This window comes from Chiloscyllium punctatum, chromosome 31 (genome assembly GCF_047496795.1).
Source record: "Chiloscyllium punctatum isolate Juve2018m chromosome 31, sChiPun1.3, whole genome shotgun sequence".
NCBI classification, from domain to species: domain Eukaryota; kingdom Metazoa; phylum Chordata; class Chondrichthyes; order Orectolobiformes; family Hemiscylliidae; genus Chiloscyllium; species Chiloscyllium punctatum.
The window spans coordinates 19,217,330-19,244,913 of NC_092769.1; positions in this window are offsets into that span (position 1 = coordinate 19,217,330).

Genomic DNA, 27,584 nt, shown 5'->3' on the forward strand with positions numbered 1-27,584 from the left:
TGAGAACCAGAGGCGTTCATAAGATATTGAGTAGAGTGTATCTGATGCATAGCCTATGGACATTTTCTCTGGTATGGGAGTCTAGAACTGAGGATTCAAATTTAAGAAAACAACATGTCTATGTTATATACTCTTTCCATAGTATAAGAAAACAAGTACTATGAAGACATGATTTTATTGGACAAAAATATATTTATTCCTGTTCCAGGAATAAATCCTGCTTGTGTGAGCAGAACAACCTCAGAGTCAGAATAACATTTAATTATTTTACTTTTGTCTTGAGTTTAACTATTGCGTGGTCAAAGCTCTTTCAAGCTGATACTTTGCAAAGGTTTATTTTCCTGCTTGTCTTTAGGCATGAGTATGCATGTGTCTGTGTGCACCTGTGTGTGTGACACTGTGCGTGTCTTAGTGTGTGTGTCTGTGTGTATGCACAGACTGCATCTCAGTATGCATTGATAGATAAATATTAATGTACAGATTTGCCCAAACAGTTTGCCATGTATTTTTTCATCTTAGCTTTGAGTAACTTTGCTATGGTGAATTATTTTTGCAAATGTAAGATATCGAAATGTCTTGTCCCCAGCAAAGAACCTGACTTAGTCTGAGACCTATATCATTGGTCATATCACCAACCGAGCTACATTTAAAATTTATCATGATCAATGGAGGAACGGGACTAGAAAATGAAACAGTGGTCCGTCCAGCCCCAGTCTGAACATGGAAGTGGAGAATTTCACAAAAGTATGTTTGTGTGGGAATGCTGTTCCCCAGAAGATTGTGGTGCCTGTGTGTTTGCATTTAGTCAAAGCAATGGCAGTCAGATATTGGACAGTAAAGGACAATGAACTACAGATATGGAAGTGGGGCTGAGAACACATCCAGATCAGCCACGATCTTACTGCCTAGTTGAGAAGGCTTAATGTGTCTAATGACACACTCCTACTCCTCAGCCCTACGTCCCTATGTTCCATTCAGTTCCTCAAAACTGCAAGACAGGAGCGTTTGGAGTTCATTTACTCCGATAACCTGGTGCACAGAAACCGAGGAGACCATTCACTGACTGAAGACTCGAGAGTATAGCGCTGTAAAAGCACAGCAGTTCAGGCAGCATCCAACGAGCAGGAGAATCGCCGTTTCTGAGCATATACTTCTGCGCTAAACGTGGTTTCAACAGAATACAAGGACGCCATTCGATCGATTGAAACTATTGGACAAGAATAGGGATAGCCCGTTCAGACCCTCCTGCCTATTACACAAGGAGTGAAGGAGTGTAGTCAGCACATCAAGATGTTAAACAGGAACCGGAGTCGCCAAGTCAGGTCCTTGAGCTGCTTCCAGATGACCAGGACGTGGCCATTCAGCCTATCGAACTACGTATACATAAATAGGAAAACGTCTTTGATGCCCCAACATGACAAATAGTGAAGCAGAGTCTACTCATATAGACTGCTCTATGTTGTTCCACCTTGTTCCTTTGCTCGTGGTGTATATGTGTCACTTTAACTGGTTTGCTGAACGTGAGAGGGAAAAGTGAGAAGTGAAATGTTTGTGCGAAGTCTCAAGGAAATGCCTTCTATCTCCGAGAAGACATTATTGTACTCCTATAGAGGACAGAAGGTGGTGGGAATATCGAACTATTTCAGGAGTAAGGCATTAAGGCTTCTGATAGATTTATGAACATTGCAGAGACACATGCCAACTGCACATTGAGACAGTGAGAATTCATTCAGAGCCTGGAGCTCCCTCTCAACCAACATGGGGTGTCCACACTGGTACGTGAACTACTGGGAATTACATATCATGGGGAAAATGCAATTTCTCACAAAATCACCATCTTTTTTCCGGACATAATAAATGTTAGTCCATAATCCTCAAGTTTAAATGTAATTGCATGTTATTCTCTTGAAGTGCTACGGATTTTGCTGGGTTATACTCTTATACCTTTTATCAGTTAATTATCGTTTACACAATGTAATTCTATAATTTACTTGCAAAGGTGCAAACATCTAATAAGATTTTGTATGCCGTTTCTTTTTTAGGTTTTTTGTAGCCTTAGCCCAAAAGTAAATGTTTTGTTTACTGAACAGCCTTGGGCAACTGTCTGTGTGGCGTTTGCACATTGTCGCCGTGTCTGCGTGGGTTTCCTCTGGGTGCTACGGTTTCCTCCCAGAGTCCAAAGATATGCAGGTTAGGTGAATTGGCCATGCTAAATTGCCCACAGTGTCGGGGGTGAATCGAGGGTAGAGGAATGGATCTAGGTGGGTTACAGTTCGGAGGGTCGATGTGGACTTGTTGAGCCGAAGGGCCTGTTTCCATACTGTAGGAATCTAAAAAAAACATGTTTATCGGGATTCAAGGGTCAGACACAGTATGTATTTTTCATTGGCTAAGAAACAGAAGGGAATAGAAGACAGTGACTGTGGAGACTGATGAGGAGTAAAGTGGCATCCCCCCGTCCCCAATGTCTTCTTGACAGAGAGAATAAAATCAAATGTAGAGAAAGAAACAGATATATTCGGAAGAAGGAATAGCAAGTGACAGTGTAAATGAAACAGGATAATTTGAAATGGAATGGCCGAACAATGATTGATCTGTGTTTGTGAGAGAGAGTGTGTGTGTGTCAGTGTGTGTGTGAGTGTGTGTGTGTCTGCGTGTTTGTGAGTGTGTGCGTGTCTGTGTGTGGGAGTGAGTGTGTGTGCCTGTCTGTGTGTGTGAGTGTGTGTGTGAGTGAGTGTGTGTGTGTCTGTGTGAGTGTGTGTGTGTCTGTATGTGTGCGTGTGTGTGTCTGTGTGTGTGAAAGTGTGCGTGCCTGTGTGTGTGAGTGAGTGTGTGTCTGTGTGTGTCTGTGTGAGTGTGTCTGTGTGACTGTGTGTGTGTCTGTATGTGTACCTGTGATTGAGAGAGTGTGTGTATCTGTGTATGTGTGTCTCTGTGTGTGTGAGTGTCAGGGTATAGAGGTGTGTATACTGACCTCAGTAAGGAGAAGGCGCTGGGGTGGATGAAGTTGAATCAATCAGCGAGACCAGTTGGGCAACAGCTCGTGGTTCTAAAGAGATATCGAAGGTGATTGTAGAGGCATTGCTGGTGATCTTTCAGGAAACTTTGGAGTGAGGGAGGACTGGTAAATGTAACCTCCCCATTTAAGGAGAGAGGGACACAGAAGACAGGAAATTATAGAAGGACTTATTGGATCTATGGGTTTATGAATAGATGTGTGGAGCATAAGAACAAGGAAGTTGTGAAGCATATTGGAAATGGTGTGGTTAAGCTACAGCATAACAAGAGCTACAATTACAATGCCATTGCGAACAGCAGTGATGAAAGTACGGTTAAAACAAAGGAAATCAGTTCGAAGCAGACAGGAGCATTAGTGACAAAAAAACTGTTTCCTAGATCCTTTTGTGAGAATGTTGAGATAAGCTTGTCAGTAAACAGACAAGGAATGTATAAAAAGCACAATAAAATCTGTTGCTGAGAAGGTCTCAACGTGCAACTATGTAGCCAATACCTATGAATCTGAAAAAGCACAGCAAGTGAGACAGCATCCTAGGAGGAGGAATGTCAATGTTTCAGGCTGAAAGACTTCATCAGGATTGGGGTGGGGGAAGGAGATCCGGGAAGTACATAGAGGGAGGGACGAGGAGCTGGTGGAAGGCTAGGTGGGATAGCGATAGGGGGATGCAGGCAGGGAATTATTGTGATTGCTCAGTGGGAAGGATGCAACAGATATGCGAATGGGAAGATGCACAGCTTTGGTGAGGTCAGGGAAAGGGGACATGGGGTAAAGCTGTTGATCGAGAGATTTTGAAGCCAGTGAAGACAATATTAAGCTGTAAGGTCTCCAGCTGAAATATCAAGTTGTGTTCCCCAGTTTCTGTTTGACCTCACTCTGACAGTGGAGGAGGCCTGTCGCCGGATGAGCAAGGGGAGGGGAGTGATTGAAATGGATAGCAACTGGAATGCTGAATTTGTTAAAGCATGCAGAGAGCCGATGCTCCATAATTATGTCCGTGAGTCTCCCTTTGGTCTCCACAACATAGAGGAGACAACGTTGGGATTTGGAGATGAGCTCGGTAGGCCAGGATCAGGCTCTGTATGGAGCATTAGTGCTCTGTACGAAACAACCAACACGACTTTCCAGTTACCATTCATTTTAATTCCCACTCCCACTCGCCCGGCAACATGCCCATCCTGAGCCAGACCACTATCAGAGATACACCACCTGAGAGTTTACCTTTGAAGCTGATAGCCCAATGGCCTCAATATTGACTGAAGCCGATTCAAAAACCCTCCGGCTGCCACCTTATCCCATGTCCCTTTTCCCTGACCAGACCCACCCATATCTGATCCACCCTTCCCACTGACCAATCACAGTAACCTCATGCCTGCATGTACCTACCACCACCATACCTACCCGCCGCCCTTCCATATCCCATCACTCCATTTCTAGGCTCCCCTCCCCCTCACCCGTCCTGACGAAAGGTCCACGATCAAAATATTGCCTTTGCTGCTCCTCTGATTCTGTCTGGTCTGCTGTGTTTATCCAGCTCCAAGTATATTAACTCTGGCCTCCCGCACCTATAGTACTTCCTCTCTCCAAGCTGTGGAACTAGGTGGTCTAAATATAAGAAAAAATAAATTTGGACATTTGAAGAAATGGCGGACACATCTGTTATTTCTTAACAACCCAATACACATGTTCCAGAAGAAGCAGCATTTCATTTGTACTCTTTCAATCCAGTCTCCTGTCATTGCTACTCACAATGCAGTCTCCTTTATATTGGGGAGACCAAACAGAAACTGTATTGAGGAACACTCCCACTCTGTCTGTGGGAATAACCCTGACCTTCTCATTGCTTCCCATTTCAAAAACTTACCTTACTCACATGCAAACATTTTAGTCCTGGGTTGCTGTAATGCTCCAATGAAGCAAAACCCAAGCTCGAATAACATCTCACTTTAGACGTTGGAACGTTCTATCCTGATGGAAGTTTTATTCAATTCCATACTTGCACAGCCTGACCACATTATGGCTGGTCTCCATTCTTCACACATTCTTTCTCCTGGTCTCTCAATGAACTTGCCCTATTTGTGAATCGTTTGTCTTGCAGTTAATTAACGAACCCATTTCCCCCTTCACATCTAATTAATACTCATTTTACATTTGATTCTCTTTTACCAGAAATAAAAGTCAATTTGTCAGTGGCATTGCTCCTCTACATCATCTTGTTTCCCGTTACCCCTCCTCTACTGCGGTCAAGGGATTTAAAAGCACATTTTTCAATCCTTTTCTGTTCTGAAGAGGAGTCACACTTGAAAAGATTCAAGAAAAACCTTCTCTCCATTGTTGTAATGTTCCAGTCCGCTATTCTCAGATTCAGATCTGTCCTCTCTCTGTGTACGCAGCTGTTGATCTCTGTTACTGTTGGAGCTGATGCATCTGCTCCTACACTGGGATAGCGCACTGAATGAAGCCCTTCACCAATAGGAGAGGGAAACCCTCCAGTGACACAGTTACATTGCATGGAGACTGACATTAATCACAGTCACTGAGCAAACAGTCCCAGCTTTTAATCCAGCACATTCAGTTCAGAATATAACTGGACTCGACTACATGTCGACATTGCTGGCTATTGGTCAAATCTCACATCACCAATTGCTCTAGTGATGTCAGTTGTGAGGGAGAAAGATGAATGCTATCTTTTCGTAGGCTAGATGATTCTGCTGTTACCATCTGTCCCCAAATCCCTCCACCCACCAAAATAAACACAATCAGGATATTGCTTCTGTGCGGATCTCTCCTCCACGGGAACAACCGCCAGCCAAAACACTGTCACTGGGCACAGTCGCCTTGAACATAGACAGGAAGTTTGGACTTCTCTGAATGTTCCTCTCACTGCTCTAATAAGGCAACTAGGGAATATGCTTCAGTAATTTATTTATACAAATTGACAAACTTCTAAATGCAGTTTTATTTGTGTAAGACCGTACTTTTTTACGCATTTTGGCCTCAGTCGACACCAAAAGTGATAATTACAATGAACTTATTCATTAAGACTTATGAATTAATGAGTCAGGTTCGGATGATCATGACATTCGCTGGGAGATAGGACGGAATGGGATAGTGGCTGTGGAGACTGCTTGGAGGGGGGGGGGGTACAATGATATTCCCCAGTCATCATCACTCTTTCTTCCAAACAGAATTAAATCTAATGCACAACAAGGAAACTGCCAACATTTGAGAGATGCAATGCTGAATGACAATGTGAACTGAACAGGATCATTTTAAATGTGATAAAGTGAGCTTTATCTAATATACACACCACTTAATCATTGGGAATACAGTTCGATTAGGATCACTGGACCAGAAACATTAACTTTGATTTCTCTTCACAGATATTGCCAGACCAGCTGAGCTTGCCCTCTAAGGTCTGCTTTTTTTTTTTGGTTTGAGCTTGATCATATTGTTCATATCCGGCAGGATACTTAAAAATAAAAGCAGACACTAATTACAAAATGTGGAGGGCTATGGGGACAGTGCAGGAGACTAACAGTAGAGATATAGTCGTTCCAAACTGGAAGAGACAATGGGCTGAGTTTCCCCCACTTTTGCTGTAAATAAGACAAACGAGTTCAACGAAGGACACAGAGTGCTCCACCATCAATAATTTATTCCTGTTATCTCATGAAATTTCTGCTGCCTCTAAAATGTCTTTTCAAACAAAGTGGAGTTCCTGAGATTTACAGGATATTCAGAAAAATATTCTTTTTTCCTTTGAATCTTAAAGAAGCAACAGATTTCGGCTGTAACACAGGTGTCACAGACACACCAGCTATAACAGGAACAGGAAAGGACTACATTGTCCACATATAACCGAATTCAGCATGTAGCCCTGTCAAAAAACATGAAATATAGTGATACAGAAACATGAAAAACAAATTAAAAAATGGTGAAGAAGCGCCACAGATGAGGAAGTATCTGCAGAGATAAAGAAAGTGAACATATCGAATATGATGTAACCCTGTTCTGAAAAAGTCATATTGGAATCAAAGGTTAATTCTAAGTATCTCTGCTCAGAGGGTGCCAGACCTGCTGAGCTACCCTCTATCGATTTTTTCTTTTTTTTCTGAACCGTGACAAATTGACTGATCTGAACGATATAAGCAAAGCTGCTATCTGAGTTGAATCTCCAGTAATTTGTAACCAAAAGAGAAAATGCTTGAAAATCTCAGCAGGTCTGGCAGCATCCGTAATGAGAGAAAAAAGCTGACGTAACGAGTCTAACTGCGTCTGTACAGAGAAATCAGAATTAACATTTCTATTTCAGTGGCACTTCCTCAGAACGGATGTTAGCCCTGAAAATGTTGATTAATATACAGAAGAGGCTGAATAGCTGTAAATGGAGACTGTTAATAGCTAACAATAGGGGGTGAGTACTAGGCCTGGGGTATGGGTCGGGGGCTTTGAGGAGTCCAGTCCGAAAATTATTGAACATTATTTTGAGTCTGAATTGCTGCAGGTGCCGTGCATGGAAAATGGGGTGTTGTTCATCCAGCTTGCGTGGAAATGTCCTGGAATACTGCTAGGTGGGGGCGAGTGGGTGGGAATCTCCAGATGAAATGTTGTCAGATTTAGTTAATAAAATGGCCTGATATGCCATGGCAGGGTTATGCAGGTGATATGTGGAAGTATCCGAGAGCTGGCACTCAGCCTCTGAAATGGAGAGGTGAGTTCACCAGACTACAGCAGCATCACCCTTATCGACACAGGCTGATTAACACAGTCAGGGGTGGATCGAAGCATACAGCTTATAGACTGTTCAGAGGGTGATAGGTGACCAGTGATACGTGGGATAGGGTGAGGGGGATGCAGAGAAATTAAAACAACCAGTGTCACATTGAAAGTTCTCAAAGAACAGATTGAGTCAAAGTAAACACCAGAGGAATGGGTGCAGGTGGAGGGAGAGTGTTGTAGCTGGGGGAAGGGTCTTTGGGATGGAGAGTGGACTCTTGCCCAAACAACTGGACACCGAGGAGAAGACAGTGGAAGAGGAGTTCAACATTATGTCGTTCCTGCAATTCATTAAAGGGGGCGCAGAAGGATAAAGCTGAGAACTTTGCAGAGTACAGAACATTCAGCATTACAGCGTGGCAGTTTAGGAGGGATGGTGAATACACGACAGGAGGTGGGCTTGGGGGAGGGGATGGTCTCAGAGCGCAAGGCATGGGTGGGGTGACAGGTTCCAGAAGCTCATAGGCATCTCTAAGTTATTCCACCTTGTAGTCCTCGTATAGCCGGCGAGCACAGCGAATGAGCTGGAGAATGATGTAAAATTGTGGAATGGTGCAACCTTGAGTCAATTTGATGAGATGCTGTGGGCAGAGAAAATATTGATCTCAGTGGCACTGACATCGCACGATCAGTCCACAGAAAGTAATTGAAAATTATCGTTATCTTATTGGAATTCTCTGATTTCATTGGGGTGAAACTCAACCAGCAAGGTCTTACTTTTCTGACACTTTAGACCAAACTGTGAAAACAAATGATGTTATTAATAAGACAAATCCATCCATGGTTTTGGATTGCAGTAGCAAAGGCAGAGTTTATTTGTCATTCCCAATAGCTCTAGGGAAGGTTTCATTGTTCATTGAGGAAATTACCAGCACAGAATTTCCTCTGATTCCCGTTAACCACAGTGTTCTGAGGGTTAATGATGCTACATGAGTCAAATATTACTTAGTTGCGAGGCAAGTTACTCTGATCTCACCTCTAATGGCATTGGAAAATCAGTTAAAATGGTAAAGAGCAAAATGATAGTACACGGCTTATTTGATCAATGTGGTCACTGTCCTGACAACGTTTAAGGAAAAACTGATGCATGGTCGTCTGATTCTGAGGTGAGGTTTGTCCTATTTGTGATGAGGCTGGTTTGGTTAAGCGTGTGACACAGAGACAGAAATAACGTTCCACTCTGTATAGAGAACAGAACCATCATGTTTACGGTGCATTGGACGGTGACAGACACACACTATTGTCTGTTCCTATTTGACATTGATCATCCCAATCTCATCATTCACTGATGAACAATAGCAGCACAGAAGCCAGCAGTTCCCATCACCCCTGTTGGAAAGCAAACAGGGAAAGGAAGGGCCAGTGGAAGTGGGAGTAACTAGGGAAGTGGTGTAACTTACAGTGGGAGTGGGAGAAGAAAGATGTGAAGAGAAATCATTAATGGAAGAGTATGTAGCTGCAGATGGGGAGGTGCAAGGGAAGTAGGAGTGTAAGAAAAGAGTCAGAAGGCCGAGGAAGAGTGGCTAATGAAGTTTTAGTGACTGGGAAAAACTTGCTTTAGCAAATGTGAGGTTGGGTGAAAAATATCACCATTCAGGAAAATTGGGATCTGGTTCCATTGAAAATTAAGATTTGATGTACTTCATTTTCTATACTTGATTCTTGATCAGATTGCACATTCACTCTGTATTTTTGTATCTCCATCAAGTGCGGATTAAATTTTTTCCCCCGAGCATGGTATCCCAACATTTTTGAATTTTTTAACAATATGTATTTGCTTCCAATTCAAGGTAGACATGAGAACATGATTTGATCTCCTGCAGTTTGCCCATAACGTAGAATTAAATTGAATAGTTATCCTCATCACATTCACTGATTCAAGCATTGACTCAGTATCCATCCTGCAGATGAAAAACTTCTTCAGCTCTGACTATTGATACAAAGAACAGTGCCACACAAATGGCTTATGTTCCAGTGCAAGGGGCCAAACCCTAGTTCATCTTAAATTAGGTACACGCTTTATGAATAAGACATGCTAAGGGGCAGAGTCAAAAAGGTGAATTCAATTCTGTGTCGAAAATGCTATTAGCAGTTCCCTCATAATAGGTGTTAACTAAATCACTATGTAAATTCCCCAAAATAAGAATAGCAAGAGACTGGAATTCCTAATTCCTCTTCTGTGAATAACATCTGGAGAACAGGAAGGAAATCAAGGTTTGTTTGTGATATTCATAAATGATGATGGTGAGAATGTGGAAGATGGGGGCAGTGGAATGATAACGAATGTTGGGGATGACACAAAGATTAGCTGGGTGGTTCACAGTGAAGTGGAAAGGGTTAGGCTACAGGACGATATAAACAGATGATTTCTATATCCAGATTAATATCCGATGAAGTTTAACACTGTTAATTCAGATTTTCATCGTCTCACATTTATCAAGACAAATGAGTACTCAAACTGTGAATTGCAAGGGCTAAATTTGCTCCTTTTTTCATTGCAGCAGGGAAGGTTGAGGAGGAAACCTGGTACAGGTGAACAAGAGCAGAAGGGGAAAGGAAATGATGAGCAGACAGCAGCTGTTTCCCTTACTCGAAGGGTCAAAAACAAAGGGATATATACTTAAAGTGAAAGGCAGGGGATTGAGAGAGGATTTGTGAGTCTGTTTTGAACTGGGAGGGTGGCACAGACAGAGAATATAAAATTCCTACAGTGTGGAAATAGGCACTTTGGTCCAACACATCCACACTGACCCTCCAAAGAATAGCTCACACAAACACGTTCCTCCTATATTTACCCCTGACCTACACATCCCTGAACACAATGGGCAATTAAGCACGGCCAATTCACCTAACCTGCCCATCTATGGATTGTGGGAGGAAAACGGAATACCTGGAGGAAACCACGCAGACATGTGGAGAATGTGCAAAATCCATACAGGCAGTCACCCGAAGCTGGAATCAATCCTGGGTCCCCGCGCTCGAAGGCAGGAGTTCTAACCACTGAGCCACTGTTCTGCCCCTGGTGACATGTGTTTGGAGTGCATTTCCTCAGCGGGTGATGGAGCAGATAATCTCACAAATGTTTCAAAAAGCCTTTGGATATACCCTTGGTGATGCAGGCTCGCATTTTCATTCAATGATTCTATGTGGTGGCAGCCATGAACACTGATATATTCTGAAGCAATAGCTAATGGCAGTTCCTGGTTTGTTCCATTGACTGTACTCAGTGAGTGAACCTCCAGTGAAGTGCTGGTGTTATCTGCCACATTCTATTGAAGTGTTTCGGTTTCCTTGCGTTGGTCATGTAAATTCCTCTGTCCATGATGTCATTTCCGGCCCTATTCGTCAGAGGGTGGGAGATGACATCAAAATTGATGTGTTTATTGATGGAGTTCCGGTTGAAATGCCATGTTTCTAGGAATTCTTGTGCTTGTGTCTGTTTGGCCTGTCCTAGAATGAATATACAGACCTAGTCAAAGTGGCGTATTTCCTCATCAGTACGTAAGAAATTAGTATTGGGATCCTGTATTTTCTGGCTAGTTGATGTTCATATATCCTGGTGACTAGTTTTCTGCTTGTTTTCCGTTGTAGTGTTTGTTATAGTTCTTGCAAGGCTTATTGTTCCTGGAGCAGAACAGAGTTTATGAGTTTATTGCGGTGCTCAAAAGTATGAATAAACTGTCAGAGTGAAAAATAGTACTTTATTAGTTGGCATTATAGCACCAAAGAATTCTAATTTCAAGGTTATATGCAAAAGTGCGAGGAGTGAAATAAGGAAAAGTGTTTTTATTTAGAGAATTGTTACAAATTGGACTTGACTGACTGGGAAAGTTGTCAATGAAGATTCAAAAGAGAACTGGATATATAGAACATAGAACATAGAACAATACAGCACAGAACAGGCCCTTCGGCCCACGATTTTGTGCCGAACTTCTATCCTAGATTAAGCACCCATCCATGTACCTATCCAAATGCCGCTTAAAGGTCGCCAATGAATCTGACTCTACCACTCCCATGGGCAGCTCATTCCATGCCCCCACCACTCTCTGGGTAAAGAACCCACCCCTGACATCTCCCCTATACCTTCCACCCTTCATCTTAAATTTATGTCCCCTTGTAACACTCTGTTGTACCCGGGGAAAATGTTTCTGACTGTCGACTCTATCTATTCCTCTGATCATCTTATAAACCTCTATCAAGTCACCCCTCATCCTTCGCCATTCCAACGAGAAAAGGCCGAGAACTCTCAACCTATCCTCGTACGACCTACTCTCCATTCCAGGCAACATCCTGGTAAATCTTCTCTGTACCCTCTCCAAAGCTTTCACATCTTTCCTAAAGTGACGCGACCAGAACTGCACACAGTACTCCAAATGTGGCCTAACCAAAGTTCTGTACAGCTGCAACATCACCTCACGACTCTTGAATTCAATCCCTTTGCTAATGAACGATAATACTCCATAGGCCTTCTTACAAACTCTATCCACCTGAGTGGCAACCTTCAAAGATCTATGTACATAGACCCCAAGATCCCTCTGTTCCTCCACCTGACCAAGAACCCTACCATTAACCCTGTATTCTGCATTCTAATTTGTCCTTCCAAAATGGACAACCTCACACTTGGCAGGGTTGAACTCCATCTGCCACTCCTCAGCCCAGCTCTGCATCATATCTAAGTCCCTCTGCAGCCGATAACAGCCCTCCTCACTGTCCACAACTCCACCTATCTTTGTATCATCTGCAAATTTACTGACCCACCCTTCAACTCCCTCATCTAAGTCATTAATAAAAATTACAAACAGCAGAGGACCCAGAACTGATCCCTGCGGAACTCCACTTGTAACTGGGCTCCATGCTGAATATTTACCATCTACTACCACTCTCTGACTTCGACCGGTTAGCCAGTTTTCTATCCAATTGGCCAGATTTCCCTCTATCCCATGCCTCCTGACTTTCTGCATAAGCCTACCATGGGGAACCTTATCAAATGCCTTACTAAAATCCATGTACACTACATCCACTGCTCTACCCTCATCCACATGCTTGGTCACCTCCTCGAAGAATTCAATAAGACTTGTAAGGCAAGACCTACCCTTCACAAATCCGTGCTGGCTGTCCCTAATCAAGCAGTGTCTTTCCAGATACTCGTAAATCCTATCCCTCAGTACCCTTTCCATTACTTTGCCTACCACAGAAGTAAGGCTAACTGGCCTGTAATTCCCGGGGTTATCCCTATTCCCTTTTTTGAACAGGGGCACAACATTCGCTACTCTCCAGTGCCCTGGTACCACCCCAGTTGCCAGTGAAGACGAGAAGATCATTGCCAACGGTACTGCAATTTCCTCTCTTGCTTCCCACATAATCCTAGGATATATCCCGTCAGGCCCGGGGGACTTGTCTATCCTCAAGTTGTTCAAAATGTCCAACACATCTTCCTTCCTAACAGGTATCTCTTCTAGCTTATCAGTCCGTTTCACACTCTCCTCTTCAACAATACGGTCCCTCTCGTTCGTAAATACTGAAGAGAAGTACTTGTTCAAGACCTCTCCTATCTCTTCCGACTCAATACACAGTCTCCCACCACTGTCCTTGATCGGACCTACCCTCGTTCTCGTCATTCTCAGGTTTCTCACATACGCATAGAATGCCTTGGGGTTATCCTTGATTCTATCCGCCAGGGATTTTTCATGCCCTCTCTTAGCTCTCCTAATCCCTTTCTTCAGGTCCCTTCTGGCTATCCTGTATCCCTCCACTGCTCTGTCTGAACCTTGTTTCCTCAACCTTATGTAAGCCTCCTTCTTCCTCTTTACTGCACATTCAACCTCCCTCATCAACCAAGGCTCCCTCACACGACCATTTCTTTCCTGCCTGATCGGTACATACATATCAAGGACACGTCGTATCTGCTCCTTGAAAAAGTTCCACATTTCCACCACATCCTTCCCTGACAGCCTATGCTCCCAACGTATGCTCCTCAAATCCTGTCTTACAGCATCGTAATTTCCCTTCCCCCAATTGTAAAAACTTCCTTGTTGTGCGCACCTATCTCTCTCCATAACCAAGGTGAAAGTCACAGAATTGTGGTCGCCATCACCAAAATGTTCACCCACTAACAAGCCCACCACTTGTCCCGGTTCATTACCGAGTACCAAATCCAATATGGCCTCCCCTCTGGTTGGACAATCTACATAATGCGTTAGAAAAGCTTCCTGGACACACTGCACAAACACCGCCCCGTCCAATCTACTTGATCTAAAGAGCTTCCAATCAATATTTGGGAAGTTGAAGTCGCCCATGACTAAGTCGCCAATATTTGGAAATTATTAATTTAACGGGCAACAGAGAGAGGGCTTGCATATGGGAGGTGCTGGGAGACATTTTTGGAGCTGATTCATGCATAATGCCAATGACTTCCTCCTGTACTTTGAAGTTTTGTATTCTATCAAGTGTCAGCTGTGAAGAAAAGTCAGTATCCAAGTATTTCACATTGTAAATGCTCACAAATATCTGATTATTTGGTGCAGCCTAAGTATTTAAAATTATTGCAAGGTCAGCTTCATTATGAAGTCTAATTGTTACTCAGAACATCAATATTTTACATGTTGTATTCCAATTACTAAAACAAATATATCATTGCTTTGGCACAAAGCCCTTTGGAAAGCTTTGACATTTCGCTGACACGATATTATGTTTGTTGGTTTTTTTTCACTATCCACATTTCATATTAAATACCATTCATTCTAAACATTGGAAGTTTTCAAATTATTGTTCACTGATATTTGATGACACAAATAATTTATTTGGTTTAATATTCACAGTTCATGTTGAATTATTGTCATTTTAAATTGCTGGCAAATAGCTGAAGATCGTACATTTCAGTGAGAAATTAAACTGATTGATTATACATAAATGTTTAAGAACGCTAATTCTATTTGTATGTTCAATCTTCTGCTCACTCTGAACATCGAATTATCCAAAAACCAACCACTTTAAATGTTGGAGTGGCAAAACATTGCTTTGAATCCTGACGTTGAATATCTAATTCTCTTACCACAAGAGTTATGTTGTTTCTTCGATAAAATAAAATGTACCTGCTTTATATCTGTGTAAGAAAATCTTGACAGGAGTAAAATTTTAGTTCCATAAATATAGAATCACCATAATTGATTTAAGAGATTATAGTCCAGTTGAAGGATTATCGTTCTCATTTTATTGTTCTGGATTAGTAGTGCTGGAAGAGCACAGCAGTTCAGGCAGCATCCAACGAGCAGCGAAATCGACGTTTCGGGCAAAAGCCCTTCATCAGGAATAAAGGCAGAGAGCCTGAAGCGTGGAGAGATAAGCTAGAGGAGGGTGGGGGTGGGGAGAGAGTAGCATAGAGCACAATGTGGAGTTGGGGAGGGGATGAAGGTGATAGGTCAGGGAGGAGAGAGTGAAGTGGACAGGTGGAAAAGGAGACAGGCAGGTAGGACAAGGCCAGACAAGTCATAGGGACAGTGCTGAGCTGGAAGTTTGGAACTAGAGTGAGGTGGGGGTAGAGGAAATGAGGAAACTGTCGAAGCCCACATTGATGCCGTGGGGTTGAAGTCTTCCGAGGCGGAAGATGAGGAAGTCTTCCTCCAGGCGTCAGGTGGTGAGGGAGGGGCGGTGAAGGAGGCCCAGGACCTCCATGTCCTCGGCAGAGTGGGAGGGGGAGTTGAAATGTTGGGCCACGGGGCAGTGTGGTTGATTGGTGCCGGTGTCTCCCCATCCCCACCCTCCTCTAGCTTATCTCTCCACGCTTCAGGCTCTCTGCCTTTATTCCTGATGAAGGGCTTTTGCCCGAAACGTCGATTTCGCTGCTCGTTGGATGCTGCCTGAACTGCTTTGCTCTTCCAGCAACACTAATCCAGAATCTGGTTTCCAGCATCTGCAGTTAATGTTTTTACATCATCTTCTTGTTGCCCAATTCATGAACTATAGCAAATATCCGATTATTGTTCGGTGTCAGTAAACTCAACATCTTGCAATGAGCTACGCTGAAACTTGCTTCCAATTTAGCTGAAATAATTTACAGTGTTAATGGACCTCACAGCTGCCTGTGATACAGAGAGACTCAGTGGCCTGTTCCAAAATTTGTGCATGGAGCTTCTAACCTGCTTCAGGTCAGTCAGGCAAATATCACTTCAAAACAAATCAGTTGGAACCTTCCTTGGGTAGGTGGATAACCCGCCAACAGACTATAACTGGTCTCAGTGTCGGTACAAATATTGTCCAGGTTAAATACTAATGGCTGACCAGCAACCAGGTTTTGAAATTCATCTTCAGTCAGAGCCTGGCCCAGAGAGCAGACGTGTTGACATTGAGAGCCAGAATCACACCATACAAGTTACCTATAGTGATGAAACCTGACCTGCCTCCCAGACTCCATACATCTGCACCCCGGACCAGGCATGGATGAAGACGTAAACAAGTTGACATTCTATTGCAGTTCCTTGTGTCTCTAAAGCCATATCTACTAAATGTCACCTTCACATTCTCCAGTATTAAAATAAAATTGTACATCTCTGTGAATGATCAGAGTTACTACATGGATCACACAGTCGAACTGATGTGAAGTAACCAGCAGCAAACGGCAATCCAAATTCACATTAATAACTGAACTTGGTGGATACTGTCTGGTCTAAGTAAACACAAATAATATACTGGCTTTCAGGTGCCTGTAACAATGCACACCACAACTGGAGGCTTTGGCCTTACACCCCTCCAAAGTTTCCTGATCTCATACATATCACTCCCTCACACATTCAACAATTTAAGGGGAATCCACAAGCCGGCTGAAACTGGAAACATAGAATAGTGCAGCACTGTACAGGCCTTTTGGCCCTTGACTTTTTATCCATCAAGCCAGCGGATAAAGGGGGCGCTGTGGTAGTCTGGCGCACTGACCTCTACACCGCTGAAGCCAAACGTCAACTCGAGGACACCTCTTCCTACTGCCCCCTCGACCATGACCCCACCCCCATCACCAAACCATCATCTCCCAGACCATACAGAACCTCATCACCTCAGGAGATCTCCCACCCACAGCTTCCCCCAGCGAGAAGGGGACATGAAAAGTCCTTGGTTGGTAGCATTATGGAAAACCCTAAGGCTTTCTATAGGTATGTCAGGAATAAAAGGATGACTAGGGTAGGTATCGGTCCAGTCAAGGATATTAGTGGGATGTTGTGCGTGGAGGCAGAGGAGATTGGAGAGACACTAAATCAATACTTTTCGTCAGTATTCACTCAGGAACAGGACGTTGTTGCCAATGTGAATACTGAGTCACAATTAAGTAGAATGGATGGCTTTGAGGTATGCAGGGAAGAGCTCCGGGGAATACTGGAAAGGGTGAAAATAGATAAGTCCCCTGGGCCTGATGGCATTTATCCTAGGATCCTCTGGGAAGCTAGGGAGGAGATAGCGGAGACATTGGCCTTGATTTATATGTCGTCGTTGTCTACAGGAACAGTGCCAGAAGACTGGAGGATAGCGAATGTGGTCCCCTTGTTCAAGAAGGGGAGTAGGGACAGCCCTAGTAACTATAGGCCAGTGAGTCTCACTTCTGTTGTGGGCAAAGTCTTAGAGAGAATTGTAAGGGATAGGATTTATGAACATCTGGATAGGAATAATGTGATCAAGGTTAGTCAGCATGGTTTTGTGAAGGGCAGGTCGTGCCTCACAAACCTTATTGAGTTCTTTGAGAAGGTGACTAAGGAAGTGGACGAGGGAAAAGCAGTAGATGTGGTGTATATGGATTTTAGCAAGGCGTTCGATAAGGTACCCCATGGCAGGCTACTGCAAAAATTACGGAGGTATGGCATTGAGGGTGCATTAGAGGTTTGGATTAGGAATTGTCTGGCTGGAAGGAGACAGAGGGTAGTAGTTGATGGTTATGGTTCATCTTGGAGTGCAGTTACTAGCGGTGTTCGACAAGGATCTGTTTTGGGACTATTGCTGTTTGTCAATTTTATAAATGACCTGGAGGAGGGGCTTGAAGGCTGGGTGAGCAAGTTTGTGGATGATACGAATTTGGGTGGAGTGGTGGACAGTGAAGAAGGATGTGGCAGGTTACAGCGGGATATAGATAAGTTGCAGAGCTGGGCAGAAAGGTGGCAAATGGAGTTCAATGTAGGTAAGTGTGAAGTCATTCACTTTGGTAGGAGTAACAAGAAGATGGATTACTGGGCTAATGGTAGGCTACTTGGTAGTGTGGATGATCAGAGAGATCTTGGTGTCCATGTACACAGATCTCTGAAAGTTGCCACCCAGGTAAATAGTGTTGTGAAGAAGGCATATGGCGTACTGGGCTTTATTGGTAGAGGAATTGAGTTCCGGAGTCCTGAGGTCATGTTGCAGTTGTATAAGACTCTGGTGCGGCCTTATGTGGAGTATTGTGTAGAGTTTTGGTCGCCATACTATAGGAAGGATGTGGATGCACTGGAACTGGTGCAGAGGAGGTTTACCAGGATGTTGCCTGGCATGGTAGGAAGATCGTATGAGGAAAGTCTCAGGCACTTGGGTCTGTTCTCATTGGAGAAAATAAGGTTTAGGGGAGACTTGATAGAAGTGTACAAGATGATTAGGGGTTTAGATAGGGTTGACAGTGAGAACCTTTTTCCGTGTATGGAGTCCGCTGTTACTAGGGGACACAGCTTTAAATTAAGGGGTGGTAGGTATAGGACAGATGTTAGGGGTTGATTCTTTACTCAGCGGGTTGTGAGTTCATGGAATGCCCTGCCAGTATCACTGGTGGACTCTTCCTCTTTATGGTCATTCAAGTGGGCATCGGATAAGCATATGGAGGTTATTGGGCTAGTGTAGGTTAGGTCGGCTTCGGTTGGTTCAACATCGAGTGCTGAAGGGCCTGTACTACGCTGTACTTTTCTATGTTCTATGTTCTATGTACTCTAAGATCATACTAACCTACATACCTTTCATTATACTATCATTCATGTGTCTATCCAATTAAATATCCCTAATATAGCTCATTTTACTACAACTGTTGGCTGTTCATTGCACAGACCCACCACTCTCTGTGTAAAGAACCTACCTCTGACATCTCCCCTAAACCTTACTCCAATTACCTTAAAATCATAACCCCTCGAGGTAGCCATTTCCACCCTGGGAGAGTCTCTGGCTATCCACTCTATCTATGCCTCTCATCATCTTGTACACCACTGTCAAGTCACGTTCCATTCTTCTTCGTTCCAATGAGGAAAACACCACAGCTCCCTCAAATTTTCTTTGCAAGACATGCCCTCCAGTCCAGGCAGCATCTTGATAAATTTCCTCAGCACTCTCATCAAAACTTCTGCATCTTTCCTACAATGAGGCAACCAGAATAGATCACAATATTCTACGTGTGGTCTCACCAGGGCTCCATATAGTTGACGCATAACCTTCCAGCTCTTAAACTCAATCCCTCGGCTATTGAACACATCAAACACCTTCTTAATCACCTTATGAACCTGTGTAGAAACATTGTGGGAGCTACGCCATTGCCCACTGGATCCCCCGTTCCTCCACAATGTAAGAATCCTGCCTCTAACCCTGTATTCTGCATTCAACTTCCACCTTCCAAAATGAATCGCATCCCACTTTCCCATATTGAACACCATATGCCACTAAGCAGTTGAGTCCTGCATCCTGTAAATGTCCTGTTGCAAACTACAACAGCCCTCTACACTATCCATAATTCCACCAACTGGTGTTACATCATGAAACTTACTAACCTACCCTTCCACTTCGTCATCCACGTCATTTATTAAAATCACAAACAGCAGAGGTCCCAGAACCGATCCTTACGTAACACCACTGCACACCTAATTCCACACTGAAGACTTCCCATTTACCACCACCCTCTGTCTTCTATGGGCTAGCCAATTCTCTATCCAGACGGATACGACTCCCTGTATGTCATGCCTCCTTACCTTCTGAATGAAACTACCTCGGGGAAGCTTATCAAACACCTTGTTAAAATCCATGCACTCCGCATTCACTGCTCTCTCTCCTTCAGTGCGTTTAATCCCCATCCTCAAAGAATCCAATAAGAGTTGTGAGGTATGACCTGCCCCTCACAAAGTCATGCTGAATGTTTCTAATCAAACTCTGATTTTTCAGAATCGTCTCCAATACTTTGCCCAACACTGATGTAAGGCTGACTGGTTTGTCATTCTCAGGATAATCCCTGTTCCCTTGCCTGGACAAGGGACTAACATTTGCCACACTCCAATCAACAGACGCTTCTCAAATGGAGAGTGAAGACGCAAAGACCATCGCCAAAAGCACAGAAATCTCTTTCCTCTCTTCCTGTCGTAACTTAGGGTGTTTCCCGTGTGGCTGAGGGATTTATCTATCCTTTATCTATCCTCAGTCTGTATTTGACCTCAACTTGTTTACTCCCTGTCTAGCCAACTGATTGACTGCTTTCCATTTCAGGGCTCTGTACAGTGCTGCCTTCCTGAGCAAGTATGGTTCCAAATATCCTGTGTATTATGGAATGGCAAACATGGGAAGGCACAAATGCCTTTCTCATGGGCGGGGGGAGGGGGGTGCCAAAACTTTGACTCTGCTGCTCCTCAGATGATGCCTGAATAGTTGTGCTTTCCCAGCGCCACACTTTTCGACTCTGATCACCAGGACCTGCAGTCCTCACGTTCTCCATTACTGAGGGCTGTCCTCTCTGCACACTGATCAGGCAATTAATCAGCGGAAACCCGTTGTAGTTAGAGCTGACTGTTCAGTTCTGAAAAGCTGCATTTGATGAACACTTTTACTAAAAACGAAATTACAACTCAACAAATATTCATTCAGTCGCAGATTTACAGTTTTGGTTCATGAATTAGGCAGCTTGATAACCAACAGTGAATGACTGAAGAACTCCGAGATACAGAGTATTCCAGGTAATATATTTCAGGTTGGATGTGCTTTCCCTTAATGCTGGGAATATTATCAGACAGACAGATATGACAAGGAAACGAGATGACATGTGGAAGTGTGTCATTTTTACCATTACAGAGATGTGTTCGAGGGAGGTCATGGCTGACAACTCAATATTCTGTGGTAACAGAAATATAGTCAGGCCAGGAGAGAGGGTAAAAGAGGAGGTGGTGTTGGCTTATAAATTATGGATTTAGTTACTGGCTTAAGAAGGGACGATATCTTGAAAGGATCATCTAATGAGGTTTGGTGGTTAAAGCTCAGTGTCAAAACCATGACAGAAACACTGCTTGGGATATATTGTAGACCCCCAGATAAAGGAAAGTACGGGAGCAGGTATATAATCAAGTTATTGAGGTGTGTAAAAACATTAATAGGATCATTATATTTAGGCATTTCAATTCCAAACATTCATTATGGTAGTGATAATTTCTTAAGAGGGAGCAGGTGCTTTGAAATTTATTCCAGAGAAATCCTTAAATCAACATAGAGCAGATACAACAATGGGCAGTGTAGCGTTGGGCCTCACTGTGGGGAACGAAGCCAGTCAGATGTTCCAGGCAGAAGTGGGAGAGCATTATCGGACCAGTTATTGTGATATCACACATTTTGACTTGGCTAAGGAAAAGACCCCAAAATGTTTGAATCATAAAAGCTTTTTGGATTGGGTAGACAGATTTTATGAAAAAAATGACAGAATCCTGCCAAAGTGCAGTTGCTTCTGGATGAAACTATAACAGAACAAGTTGGGGCGGGGGTTGGGGGGTCATTTGATTAAAATTGAATTGATGACAGTCTCGGCCCAGCATGTTACACCGAAGTTAAAATTTAGGAAACCAAGCCCAGAGAACCTCAGATGTCGACACAAATCCCGAACAGGATGAAAAAGGAAAGAGAAGCTTAAAGCAGGTTCCAAGTGAGCAGGTCAATGATTGCCCTAAAAGAATACAGAAAGTGGAGGGCTAAACTCAAAACTCAGCGGAAGAGCAGGAGGAGGGGTGATAAAACATTAGCGGGTAAGATTAGCAAGAATCCAAAGTCATATTTTTGGTGTATTCAGGGGAAGACGCTAACGTGGGAAAGAATGGGAGTGTTAGGGACTAAGGGGACAGTCTGTCCACAGAGACAGAGAATATGTTAAATACATCCTCCGAATCGATCTTGAGTTTGGAGAAGCTGTTACTGGATTCAGGGAGAGTGACCGTCTGACCCTTGAGCAAATTGATACAGGAGCTGAGGAAGAATTGGAAGTTTATGCAAGATAGAGTGGGCAAATCACCAGATTAAAGACCACCAAGTCTCACATCAGTGAGAGGGAAACAATTGTAGAAAATCTGGAGGGCTGTTGAGGCTGGATCATTAAATATCTTCAAGGCTGAGACAGACAGATTTTTATACAAGTGTTACGGGGAAATTGCAGAAAAGTGGAATGGGGATTAACAAAATAAAAATAACCGAATCGAAGGAAACACAGACTCATTTAGAGGACAGACATTTTGTTGTCCCTATGTCTAATGGTCATCTTTTCCAATAGCCCTGCATTCACAAGAACATCACCTCTCTCGAGGGATTCAAGGAATTCATAAACGCGATACTAATAGACAGAAAGTATGAGGGGACTGCGACAACACAGATTGCCTGTCGGGGTGAGGATTTGCATTGGCAGAGTCACCACTTCCAGAAGGAAGATCTCAGCAAGACACCCTCCAAGGCCAATCAGAGACGTGCACTGGGGACCTGGAAGTCAGTGGCCAGGTGTCAAGGAGTCTTGAAGACCTAAACACTGCATCACTGTCGTGTCTCCTTCCTTCGCTGGCCAAAACTATATATGGAGGGGGAGAGAGACATGCCGTTGTTGCAGAGTATGCAGTAAGGCTTTGACACGAGAGGCTTCAGACAGCTCCAGCTCAGCAAAATGTACAGGGAAACTGAAATAAAGTCCTTTTAACATTATTGTTATAGCCGTCGAGATGGCAGTTAGGGCAGTCACACGATCCTCTTGTTTCATGTGGGAGCTCACGGAGATTTTCACTGTCCCTGATGACTATTCGTGTGGACTGTGCACCCAGCTTCAGCTCCTGGGAGACCGTGTTAGGGAGCTGGAGCTAGGCGGCACGGTGGCTCAGTGGTTAGCACTGCTGCTTCAAAGTGCCAGGGACCAGGGTTCAAATCCTGGCTCGGGCAACTGTCTGTGTGGAGTTTGTGCATTCTGCCCGTGTCTGCATGGCCTTCCTCTGGATGATGCGGTTTCCTCCCACAGTTCAAAGATGTGCAGATTAGGTGAATTGGTCGTGCTAATTTGCCTGTAGTGTAGGGGAGTGGGTCTGCGTGGGCTGCTCTTTGGAGGCTCGGTGCGGACTTGTTGGGCTGAAGGTTATTTAGGATGCACTCAGGGTCATCTGAGATACTCAGAACTTCATAGATAAGTGCTTTAGTGGTGGTGGCCACACCCAAGACACAGCCCAAGTTATGTTTCTTTAATGACTGCAATATTCCAGTCAACGTTCATCGCCCTCGGTTCATGAGCTTTACCTGTCAGTCCTGTTGTATTTAAATAAACACAATTTAATCCAAGAGGCGATCCTTGATTCCGTCATATTCCAGGTAGAGAGTAGCTGTGCGACCACCAGGAATGGCAAAGGGAGTCGTCAGAGAGTACAGAAATAGCCTGTGGCTATTCCTTTCCATAACATGTAGACCATTTTGGATTGTTGGGGGTGATGCCCGTTCAGGTGAAAGCAGCAATAGTCAGGCTGGTGGGATTGGCACTGGCTCAGGGGCACAGCGGGAAAGGGTAAAGGTAAACAGGTCGTTAAAGATAGGAGGGTCGATTGTTAGAGGGACATTCGGAGATTCTGTGGCCACAAACGGGAATCCAGGATGGTGGATTACCTCCCCGCTACTCGGGTCCAGGATGTCGACAAGTGGCTGCTGAACATTCTCAAGGGGTTGGGTGAGCATCCAGAAATCATTATGCACGTTGGCACAAATGATACCCGTTGAAATAGGGCCGAGGTTCTGGAGTGAGATTACAGAGAGCTCGGAGAAACATTTTAAAAAAAACCTTGACATTGGTCATCTCCTTAGAGGGAGATTACCGTCCGAGACATGCACTGGAAGGGACACCAATATCTTGGCTGCCAGTTATGCTAGTGTTACCAGGCTTGGTTTAAACTAGATCGGCAGGGGGTGGTATCCTCCAGAGCAGGGAGACAAGTAAGCGGCTGGATGGAGATAGAGTCATCAGAAATAGTAAATTTAGGCTGGAAAATGACAGAGAGAAATGCCTTTTGGATTAAATTGCACTATTTCAATACAGGTAAGGCCAATGAACACAGGGCGTGGAAATGTAGGTGGGACTGGTATATTATAGCCATTACACAAACATGGCTAAGTGATGGATAGGACTGACAGCTTAATGTGCCAGGGTACAGTTGCTTTAGGTGAGACAGAGATATTGGAAGGAAGGGAGTGGAGTTGAATTTCTGATTAAGGGGAGTACCACAGCAGTAATCAGAGATAAAATAACTGATGAATCACCCAGTGAGGCTTTGTGGGTGGAGTTAAGAAATAGGAAAATGTTCGTGAGGTGATTGGGGATGTGCTATAGGCCCCCAAATAATCAACAGGAATGAGAGTAATAAATATGCAGGGAGAGAGGGGAAACCTGCAAGAGCAATAGGGTTTTCATAATAGGGGCTTTTATTTTTTCGAATACAGACTGGAATGGCCAGAGCGTTAAGGGATTTGATGAGATAGAATCTGATAAAAGCTTCAGGAAAGTTTCCTCAAGCAATATACAGAGAAACACGAAATTTTCTTAGGAAATAGGGCAGGACAGGTGATTGAGTTAACAGTGGGGGAGCACTTTGTGACCATTAACCGTGGTTCTATTAATTTTCAAATAGTTATGGAGAAGGACAAAACTGGTCCACCGGTTCATGTTCGTACTTGGGCCATGGCTCAGGTCCAGGCATCTGGGAACAAAGAAATTCCTGGAGGTATATAAGAGATAATGGAGTTTACTGCTGAAGGAAATCAGTAGGGTGAAAAGAGAGCAAGAAAGTGCCTTGGCTGAGAAGATTAGGATGAATCCAAAAAGGTACTTTAAATATATTTTTAAAAAATCAAAACAGGATTGAAAATAGGACCCCTCGAAGACCAATGTGGACAAGTAAGTGTGGAACTATAAGTGATGGGTGAAGTCCTCAACGAATATTTCTACTCTCTGTTTACTGTGGAGAAAGACATGTTGACTTGAGAACTAGAGGAAGTTAGTGGTGATATCTTAGAGCCAATCTATATCATAGTTGAGGAGATTTTGGACGTTCTCGAATGTTTGAAAGTGGATAAATCTCATGGTCCTTACCCGATATATCCAAGAACACCTCAAGGGGCTCCAGAAGAATTTACGGGGACCCTGGCTTTTAATGTTTATCATCAGTAACCACCGGTAATGTCCCGAAGACTGGAGGATCGCAATTGTTGTGCCCTTATTCAAGAAGAACTGAACAAATAAAAGCCTTGGAACTACAGATCAGCAGGTTTAACATCCGTGGTAGGTAAGTTACTTGAGAAGGTTCTGAGGGATAAGATGTACATGGATTTAGAAAGACAGGCTTTGATTAGGAATAGTAAGTGTGGCTTTGTGCGAGGAAGATTGTTCCTGACAATTCTCTTCAAGTAAGTGGATGATGTGACCAGGAAGATTGAGTTGTGAGGGGCAGTAGATTTTAAAACATGTGGTGTTGGATAAGCACAGCGGGTCAGGCATATTCGATGGGCAGAAGAATCTATGTTTCGGACATAAGCCTTTAATCAGGAACATCCAAAACATCGATTCTCCTGTTCTGATGCTGCCTGACCTGCCGTGATTTCCAGTGCCACACTTTTCGACACTGATCTCCAGCATCTGCTGTGCTCAATTTTTCCATTGGCAGTAGATTCAGTCGATATGGATTTCAGTTACAGCAGAACAGAATGAGGCTTTTAGCCCCTGGAGCCTGATATACAATTTCAGGAGGAGGCCAATAAGCCCCTAGGGCCTATAAAACTGGAACCAGATCATGCAGCACCAGTATCCAGTTGCACAGCAACAGGATCAATCTATTCAGCTACTTGAAGTCAGTAACACAGGAAATAGAAGAGGTCACAAAGTGACTGGATTATGGAGTATACTGGAATAAAACCAGGCGACATAACCCCTCAGACCTGCTCTTCCATTCAGTAAGTCAGGGCTGATTTGCACTCGGCCGCAATTTCTCTTTCATGCCCATTTTTTTGTAGCTGTCGACTCCCTGACGGGTCAAAACCCATTGACACCCACTCGCACCCCCCAAACAGTTCAGTGATGTAGCCTCCCCTAACTGTCTGGCCCCAACCATCACTATTCCCTGAGAGAAGGAACTACTTCCCACACATATACCTTGGTCTATTGACATGAATAGAAAATATGAACACAGTGTAAAGTGACTGGCCCTGATATCACGGCAGTATTTGATTGAGCAAGATGTCAAGGAGACTGAACAAAATTGAACTTGATGAGAATCAGTTGTAAATTCCCCACTGGTTGGATCATTCAGAGCACAATGGGGCTGGTGGACATCCATCCTCTCAGTCCCTGGATATCTCTGTGGGCAATCCTCAGGGTAACTTCTTCGGCATAAACATCTTCAGCTGCTTCATCAATGTCTTTCCTTCTTTCATGCAATCAGAGGTGGGGATATTCTTTCAAGATTATACAATGTTCAGAACAATAAGTCACCTCCTAAGGTACTAAAGAATCAAATCTGGACAACATTCAAGCTTGTGCTGTTAATATATAGGGAACATGAATTAAAAGCACTGCTGGAGATTAAACATTTCCACAGTTAAAAGAAAGAGGGACCCCTTCAGCAAGTCTAGCTAGTTTCACAGTAATATAAGAAAGCCATTCAGCCCATCAGATCTATTGGATAACAAGAGGTGCAATGCGTTCACTCACTCCTGCCTATTACACAAGAAGACAATTTAAAATAAAAGCAGGAGTTGGAATCGAAAATACACACTCAGGAGCTGGAAGAACAGAATAAGCAAGGCAGCATTAACACTTTGAGGAGCGTATGCCTTGGATATAACCCTTCGTCAGGACTGTGGATGGGAGTAAGGGGGTCTATAGATAAAGTGCGGGTGAGGAAGGAGGAGGCAGAGTGGCGAGGTGGGGATTAGTGAACACAGATAAAGGGGATCAGCGAGTTGTTGATGGAAGGGCTGAATCCATTTGGTAGCTGGACAAAGGTTGCTCAGAGGAATGGACGGGAGGGGAGGGCCTGGGAAGGGAGTCGGAGGACTGGAAGGGAGGTTATTTGAAATTGAAGAATTCAATGTTGATTCCCCGGGGTGCAGGCTGCACAGGTAACAGATGAGATCTTGTTCCTCCAAATTATGGTTTGGTTTATTGTGGCAATGGAGGAGGCCAAGGATGGCCATGTCAGAAAGGCATTAGTAAAGAGAATTGAAATAGGAAGTGACTGGGAGATTTTCCATTTCACCTAACAACTACCTTTCAGTTACCATCCGGATTCATGCCTCCCATCGCCCAACCAGGTTGCACATAGCACTTATGTCCACATAGCCGCAACTGACCATCTCCCTGATCTCCCCACCCAAACCACTCCCTTTCTTCTTTATCTGCAGCTCCCCCACCCCCCAACCCAGTTCTGAAGAACGGTTATACCTGAAATGTTGACTTTCCCAGCTCATGGTGCTGCTGGATTGCTGTGTTCTTCCAGCCTTCTGTTTGTCTCCTACAACCCAGGAAGATAGAGTCTAGTCTGCACAGCGTGCT